Source organism: Notolepis coatsorum, assembly GCF_963971535.1.
Source record: "Notolepis coatsorum genome assembly, contig: SCAFFOLD_2189, whole genome shotgun sequence".
NCBI lineage: Eukaryota > Metazoa > Chordata > Actinopteri > Aulopiformes > Paralepididae > Notolepis > Notolepis coatsorum.
Genome location: NW_028171713.1, coordinates 20,001 through 29,780, shown reverse-complemented (window position 1 = coordinate 29,780; position 9,780 = coordinate 20,001).

Sequence of the window (9,780 nt, the reverse complement as noted above, 5' to 3'; positions counted from 1 at the left end):
TGCCTAGTTCCGAGCTGAGGGTTTTTTCAACCTGTAACTTGTTCTTGTCAGAGACCAGCAGGGCTGAGTCGTCCGCAAACAGGAACAAGTTGCAGTAACACAGGTCCTTGTTTTGTTGCATCTTTTAAGAGCATTATAACCCCAGAAGGGATTTCATCTACTACAGCATTTATCTTTGGCGTTTGATTGATTGATTGATTGATTGATTGATTGATTGATTAATTGATTGATTGATTGAGCATTAACAGATTGCAGTACAATACAGTACGGCTCAATACACACAATTGTTAAGGGGATGCAGACCAGAGAAAGACTTTTGTCTTGTTTACATTCACTATGAATTGAATATGGGGGACCCTGATGTAAACAAGACAAACGTCTTTCTTTGGTCTGCATCCCCTTAACAATTGTGTGTATTGAGCCGTACTGTATTGTAACCATTCTGCAATCTGTTAAATAAAGTTTTCATTCATTCATTCATTCATTCATTCATTCATTCATTCATTCATTCATTCATTCATTCATTCACTCATTCATTCATTCATTCATTCATTCATTCATTCATTCATTCATTCATTCACTCATTCATTCATTTATTCATTCATTCATTCATTCATTCAGGGTGGGTAGGTGGGTGTGGGGGGGGGGGTAAACTGTACATTGGAGGGGGTTGGGTTTGGACATTTACAGGGGCCAGTTTCGAATTGCAGTCTCCCGTAGGTGCTCTTTGAGAGCGGTTTTGAAGGTGGGTAGTGATTCACATCAAGTCAAGTCAAGAGTTTTATTTGTCACAGCATACAAGCATACAGTGAAATGCGGGGGGTCATGCCTGCAGTGATTGTGCAATAATACAAGTAATAAGAATAGGATGAGAATAAGACATTTGTGCAATAATACAATAATAAGCATAAGACATAACAGGTATAATGTACATACAATGTACAAAAAGCATGATAAGACATGCTAAGGTCCTGCGATAGTGCAATACAATGTTAGCTACGGATGAGGCACTGGGTCTTATGTACACTACTATACAATGCTATACTATACAATCTACAGTTATACTATTTGTCCTTATGCTAGCTTGCTATATCCATCTGTTTACTATACAAGAACCACTCCTGTTATTTTTTTTTAAAGTGACCTTTTCATTGTGTAAGGTGACCTTTGAGTGTGAGCGTGTGCAGCATGTGTGTGTGTGTGTGTTCATGCTAAAGTGACTGCTAGTGTGTGAGCGTATACAGTGTGTGTGTTGTGTGTGTGCTCATGTGTGCTTGTGTGTGGAGAGTTCAGTGTTCAAGACTCTGATGGCCTGGGGGAAGAAGCTGAGCCGAAGTCTCTCTGTCCTAGTTGCTGGTGTTCGCAGGTGTTTGCCTGACCGCAGCAGCTTGAACAGGCTGTTGTTGGGGTGGTGAGGGTCTTTCATTATTCAGCAGGCTCTGGATTTGCACCTCTTGTTATATAAGACCTGCAGGGGTGGTAGTGCAATACCCGTAGTACGTTCAGCTGAGCGCACCACTCTCTGTAGGGCTGTCTTGTCCTTTGCCGTGCTGTTTCCATACCAGGCAGTGATGTTTCCAGTCAAGATGCTCTCTACAGCTCCGGAGTAGAAGGACTGGAGTATCTTCCCCGATACTCTGAACTTCCTGTCTCAGGTGGTAGAGGCGCTGCTTCGCCTTCTTTACGACTGAGTCTATGTGTGTTGTCCATGTCAGGTCTTCTGAGATGTGGACCCCCAGGTACTTGAAGCTGCTCACCCTGTCTACAGTAGCCCCGTTTATCCTCAGTGGTGTGTGTGTCCCCTGCTGTGTTCTCCTAAAATCCACGATCAGCTCCTTGGTTCACATTCCTTTACAGCTGTGGGTAGGGCGTTCCACATTGATGTGGCATAATTGCGACGTGTTTAGTCCCTTGTTTGAGCCGAATCTGGGTTTAACATGATTTGTGGAGCTCCCTCTGGTGTTGTAATCATGGTATTCACTGACTTTTGGGAAGTATTTTGACATGTACATGGGTACCTGTGTGGTGTAGTGTATCTTGTAGACCAGGCCCATTGCAAGTTGCTGTACTCTGTCGTCTACTCTAAGCCATCCTAGGTTGTCAAAGTGGGCAGGGGTGAGGTGGGTTCTAGTAGTAAGGTCAAGCAGTAGTCTGACCAGTTTGTTTTGTGATGTTTGTAGCCTTGTTTTTAGCGCCTTTGAGGTGCTTTTGTACCATGAGGTGCAAGCATAGTCGTAGTACCCTTGAATGAGTGCTCCTGCCAGCGTCTTCAGGGTATTCTTGTTTACCAGAGAGGAGATCCGATACAAGAATCTAGTTTGTTGGTTGACTTTTTTTATTACATTGGATGCCATTTTGTCACAGGAAAGATTTGCCTTTAGGATGGAACCTATAGTTATGTAATTTCATCTTTCCTTGTGACAATATTGTCACCCACTGTAACTGAGAAGCCGTCGGTCTTGCTGAGGTTGTTATTTGAACCGAAGAGAATGGACTCTGTTCTGAAGGGCCAGATTAACACTGAGAATATACGTTTATTATTTTATATAACTTGTATATTATTTATATATATAAGCTATATACCTTTAAGCCTCCATTTGAATCATAGCATTATTCGCTTTCCTCATTGGACACCGCCCTTGGCATTGACGGCGCCAACAGTCGCGCCCCCCAGACAAGTTCAAAGACAAGTCCGGGCAAGTTGAGACATGCCCTTGGCCAGCGCATTGATTCCGGACAAGAGATTCGGTTGCGCTCTAGAAACGACTTTGAGTATATATTGTGAAAGGCGCAAGCAGCAGCAGTGCGAAACCTAAACACGTGAAGTGCGAAGTGAACCCAGTAACTAGTGTGAACCTTAGCAAGTGTGTGTGGACTTAACGTAATTAGTATCAGAACACGAGGTGAACCTAACAGCAGAACGATTGGACATGTGAGCAGTGGAACCTACCGGCGGTGTATCGTTACGGATAGCTAGTAGCTCCTTAGATACGACCTTGATATTGTAGAACCATTGTTGGTGTATTATAGTGAATTGTGTAAGCGTAGTACCGTGAAGAAGAGCATCGTTAATACCATTGGCGTTTGGATTTAACTACACCTGAAGATCTGCATCGGGCTAGCTTCGAGGACGAAGCTAGCTAGCTATCATCACTGCCGTCGGGCATTGGATTAAGAGCTATTACCCTGCTATCGAGCACTTGGATTACAAGGATTGGATCCGTATGAGACCCCTTTTCTTCAGTGACCAGCAGGAGTATCCGACTATTCTTCAATTCCTCTGGAGCTTACCACTCCTTGGGGGAAATCACCAGTCTCCAGCTATACCCTTGTTTGCCCTGTATCGCCATCTCACTCCATGCAGCGTTCCGGTCGAGTATTATTAACCTAGGAATTATTCATTCCCACTGACTTTGATACTCTGACATTCTACTATCATTCGCCATAAAAGAGCAACGTACTAATTGCAGTTGTATATTTGATATTGCTAATAAAATACTGTAAACGTTATCTCTTTGTCCCCGTGCCGTCTATTGAGTGTCTGCCATATTTAACTGTACTGTCTGGCAAGTAATAATAATATTTAGTAGTGGTTTAATCTAAACAATCTTTAATACAGTCAGGGTTTTGTAACCCCTCAGTTACAGACTCTGTTTTACCCATGTGTAATGATAGTTTGTTATCGGCGAGCCATATGCAGATTTTGCCTAGTTCCAAGCTGAGGGTATTTTCAACCTGCAGCTTGTTCTTGTCAGAGAACAGCAGGGCTGAGTCGTCCGCAAACAGGAACAAGTTGCAGTCACAAGCTGACGACATGTCATTTGCATAAATTAGGAACAGTAGCGGTCCTAGTATGCTTCCTTGTGGAACACCACAGCTCACTGTGATTGGGGGGATAGAGTACCGTTTACCTCCACCATCTGTTCTCTCCCCTCCAGGTAGGATTGCATCCAGCTCACTGATAAACTATCAAAACCAATAGCTTTTAGCTTGTCAATCAGAATGGAGTGATTGACAGTGTCGAAGGCCTTTTGTAGGTCCAGCATGACCATGCCGCAGTATTTGCCCGCGTCCACCTCTTGTTTGATGTGGTCGTTCGAATAGAGAAGGCATGTGTCAGTGGAATGGGATGTTCTGAAGCCAGATTGGAATTCGTAGATTAGATTTTTTTCCGCGAGGTACTTTTCGACCTGTTCATATACTATTTTTTCCATGACTTTCGAGATGGAGGTAAGAATAGAAACAGGGCGGTAAGTCCGATCACGCCGCAATATTCCTTTTGCCAAAGTATAAACAAAGTCTCAAGCGAACGCCGGTGGTCTCGCGAGAGGTTAAGCGTTGGGCCGTGACGTCAGAGGAGTCACTCCAAGCTGCACTTGAATGCACAGACTGGAGTGTATTCCGTGATAACACAGCCAATATTAACGAATACACTGAAACAGTGCTTGACTATGTCTGTACTCTGGTAGAAGAAACAATCCCCTCCACCACAATTAAAATCTACCCAAATCAAAAGCCCTGGGTAGACAAATCCGTCCGTGAGGCTCTGAAAGTGCGCACATCAGCATACAACACCGGGCTGGAGACAGGCAACATGGAAGAGCACAAGATGGCAAGATACAACGTCAGGAGAGCAGTAAAAGAGGCTAAACGGCGTTACAGGGATAAAGTTGAACTTCAGTTCGAACAGGCTGACTCTAGAGGCATGTGGCAGGGCCTCAGAACAATGACAGATTACAAAGGCACCTCCCTCAAACTGAACAATGACATCTCCTTAGCAAATGATCTCAATTCCTTCTATGCAAGGTTTGAGGCTGTGAATAAAAACACCAGCCTACAAACCACGGCAATGGGGGGGGGGGGGGGGGGTCTGCTGATGGAGACTCAATGTTCAGGGTAACAGAGCATGAGGTGAGACGGATCTTTAAAAAAGTGAATATCAGGAAGGCAGCAGGACCGGACGGCATCCCCGGCCGCGTCCTAAAAGTCTGTGCCGACCAACTGGCCCCGGTATTCACTGACATCTTCAACCTGTCCTTGGAACAGGCTGTCATCCCCACCTGTCTGAAGAAGTCCACCATCATCCCTGTACCCAAAAAATCTACGCCCGCTTGCCTCAACGACTACTGCCCTGTAGCCCTCACCTCCATAGCCATGAAGTGCTTTGAGAAGCTAGTAAAGGGCTACATCTGTTCCTCCCTCCCCATCAACCTGGACCCTCTGCAATTTGCATATCGCCCCAACAGGTCCACGGAGGACGCCATAGCCCATATGCTGCACACAGCAGCATCACACCTGGACAAGAGGCAGGGGAACTATGTGAGAATGCTGTTCATCGACTACAGCTCAGCATTCAACACCATAGTCCCCTCCAAACTCATAGCCAAGCTCAGGGACCTGGGCTTGAACTATGACCTCTGCCAGTGGGTCTTGGACTTCCTGACGGGCAGACCCCAGGTGGTAAGAGCAGGCAACTGCACCTCCTCATCCATCACGCTCAACATAGGGGCCCCCCAGGGCTGTGTTCTGAGCCCCCTCCTCTACTCCCTGTACACACATGACTGCGTAGCACAGCGGAACAACAACACCATCATCAAATTTGCTGATGACACAGTAGTGGTGGGCCTGATCTCTGCCAACGACGAAAGGGCCTACCTGGAAGAGGTAGAGAACCTGTCACAGTGGTGTCAGGAGAACTGCCTCTCCCTGAAAGTCAGCAAAACAAAAGAGATGATTGTGGACTTCAGGAGGTCGGGGGTCAAGGACTACAGCCCCCTCAGCATCGACGGGGCACCGGTTGAGAGAGTGAACAGGTTCAAGTACCTCGGAGCCCACATATCCGAGGATTTGACATGGACCACACACATTGACAGTGTTGTGAAGAAGGCACGACAACGCCTCTACGTCATCAGGCGCCTAAGGAAGTTCCAAGTCAGTCAGAAGATCCTTAGGAACTTCTACTCATGTACAATAGAGAGCATCCTGACTGGTAACATCACCTCCTGGTTTGGGAATAGCACTGCACAAGACCGTAGCAGACTACAAAGAGTGACACGTTCAGCCGAACGCACAATTGGAGGGGGGCTTCCCACCCTCCAGAACATTTACAACAAGCGGTGCAAGGGGAAGACTAAGAGAATTATTAAGGACTCGAGCCACCCGAACAACTGCCTCTTTGAACTGCTGCGGTCAGGCAAGCGATACCGGAGTCTTAAGGCGAGCACAGAAAGACTCAGAAGAAGCTTCTATCCCCAGGCCATCAGGCTGCTAAACGAACAATAATCGCTAAACGAACAATAATCACTATGCAACAACCATCAAATGCACACAGCACACACACCCACACGCACACACACACTCACTCAAACAAACAACACACTGCAGCACCCACTCTCCACACTTTAGATCACACAAACACACTTACACTTTATATTTATTGATAAAGGATTTGCACCACAACTCGTACACCTACTGTGAATTGTACCTAAACTGCACCTCGTCCATTTATGCCTTGCACTATATAGTATTGTATATTAGTACACTGCACAGTATTGTATATTGTATGGTAACTACGTCTACGAACATTGTACATATGTCTAAACTGAACACTGTGACCTCTTTTTTTTCTTCTAATTTTTACTATGTTTTTATTTCATACTTATCTTGTCATGCACAGTCTCTGGAGCGCAACAGTAAGAAGCATTTTGTACAAAAGTATTCTGTACTTCTGTATGACAACTATTAAAGAAACTTGAAACTTGAAACTTGATCCAGGGTCAGTTACCTCACATCTTCACCTCACAGACACAGACAGTATCTGCAGCACAACGCTGATCCCAGGTCAGTTAGCTCACATCTTCACCTCAGACACACAGACAGTATCTACAGCATAACGCTGATCCCAGGTCAGTTAGCTCACATCTTCACCTCAGACAGTATCTACAGCATAACGCTGATCCCAGGTCAGTTAGCTCACATCTTCACCTCAGACACAGACAGTATCTGCAGCATAACGCTGATCCAGGGTCAGTTACCTCACATCTTCACCTCAGACACACAGACAGTATCTGCAGCACAACGCTGATCCCAGGTCAGTTAGCTCACATCTTCACCTCAGACAGTATCTGCAGCACAACGCTGATCCCAGGTCAGTTACCTCACATCTTCACCTCAGACAGTATCTACAGCATAACGCTGATCCAGGGTCAGTTACCTCACATCTTCACCTCAGACACAGACAGTACCTACAGCATAACGCTGATCCAGGGTCAGTTAGCTCACATATTCACCTCAGACAGTATCTACAGCATAACGCTGATCCCAGGTCAGTTACCTCACATCTTCACCTCAGACAGTATCTGCAGCACAACACTGATCCCAGGTCAGTTACCTCACATCTTCACCTCAGACACAGACAGTATCTGCAGCATAACGCTGATCCAGGGTCAGTTACCTCACATCTTCACCTCAGACACAGACAGTATCTGCAGCACAACGCTGATCCCAGGTCAGTTACCTCACATCTTCACCTCAGACACACAGACAGTATCTGCAGCACAACGCTGATCCCAGGTCAGTTAACTCACATCTTCACCTCAGACAGTATCTACAGCATAACGCTGATCCCAGGTCAGTTAGCTCACATCTTCACCTCAGACACACAGACAGTATCTGCAGCACAACGCTGATCCCAGGTCAGTTACCTCACATATTCACCTCAGACAGTATCTGCAGCATAACGCTGATCCCAGGTCAGTTACCTCACATATTCACCTCAGACAGTATCTACAGCATAACGCTGATCCCAGGTCAGTTACCTCACATCTTCACCTCAGACACACAGACAGTATCTACAGCATAACGCTGATCCCAGGTCAGTTAGCTCACATCTTCACCTCAGACACACAGGCAGTATCTACAGCATAACGCTGATCCCAGGTCAGTTAGCTCACATCTTCACCTCAGACACACAGGCAGTATCTACAGCATAACGCTGATCCCAGGTCAGTTAGCTCACATCTTCACCTCAGACAGTATCTGCAGCACAACGCTGATCCCAGGTCAGTTACCTCACATCTTCACCTCAGACACACAGGCAGTATCTACAGCATAACGCTGATCCAGGGTCAGTTACCGCACATCTTCACCTCAGACACAGACAGTATCTGCAGCACAACGCTGATCCCAGGTCAGTTAGCTCACATCTTCACCTCAGACAGTATCTACAGCATAACGCTGATCCAGGGTCAGTTACCTCACATCTTCACCTCAGACACAGACAGTATCTGCAGCACAACGCTGATCCCAGGTCAGTTAGCTCACATCTTCACCTCAGACACACAGACAGTATCTGCAGCATAACGCTGATCCCAGGTCAGTTAGCTCACATCTTCACCTCACAGACACAGACAGTATCTGCAGCACAACGCTGATCCCAGGTCAGTTAGCTCACATCTTCACCTCAGACACACAGACAGTATCTGCAGCATAACGCTGATCCCAGGTCAGTTAGCTCACATCTTCACCTCAGACACAGACAGTATCTGCAGCATAACGCTGATCCAGGGTCAGTTACCTCACATCTTCACCTCAGACACAGACAGTATCTGCAGCATAACGCTGATCCCAGGTCAGTTACCTCACATCTTCACCTCAGACAGTATCTACAGCATAACGCTGATCCAGGGTCAGTTACCTCACATCTTCACCTCAGACACACAGACAGTATCTGCAGCATAACGCTGATCCCAGGTCAGTTACCTCACATCTTCACCTCAGACACACAGACAGTATCTGCAGCACAACGCTGATCCCAGGTCAGTTAGCTCACATCTTCACCTCAGACACAGACAGTATCTGCAGCATAACGCTGATCCAAGGTGAAGTGCTTTAAGTGCTTGATTCTTTTTTTACAAAAAAAAGTCAAGGCCTGGCATTCCTTGAAAACAGCCAATTTTTTTAACAATTTGCTTAAAAAGTCCTCGAAATTCAAATCAACCGTTCACATTGAATGTTTTGTTCATCCGTGATCAAATTGTTCAGAATATTTGTTTGTGTGTTCTGTTGTTTTAATAAAGATCTGACAAGTCACTGTCTTGCGCACTTTTCTTCCTCATTTCTTCACGTGTGACGCGCTAAACTCGCTCTAGCTGGCGAGCAGGTGCCAAGAAGATGCTTTAAAAAAAAACAGCATTTAAAAAAGTGAATCGTATCGTCGGAGTGACATCCTTGAACATTTTAAATAGTGCTTGGAAAAGTACTTAACCCTTTCACTGCCACACGACAGAGCTAATGATGCTAATGATGGAGCATCGCCGTCGGTTGTGTGATAGTAAAGGGGCTAACTTTCTGTCGTGTGGCAGTGAAAGGGTTAAACAACTTAAAATACTATCAATATTTGATATTAGTGTATACCAGATATTAGGGATGTCCGATATTATCGGCCTACCGATATTATCGGCCGATATTGGCATTAAAATGTGATATCGGAAATTATCGGTATCGGTTTTACATTTAAATTTTTTTTTTTTTACATTTCTTTAACCTTTATTTACCCAGGCAAGCAAGTAAGAACAAATTCTTATTTTATTTATTATTGTCAAAAGTATGCACAATGTTGTTTTAATTACACGACAAGAGATATGTAATGTTAATTACCTGAAATGATTCCGTTTTTTGGGGGGGGGGGGGGGGGGGGGACGACCCTGCATATATCGGTATCGGTTGATATCGGTATCGGAAATGAAGAGTTGGACAATATCGGTTGATGATGCTAATGAT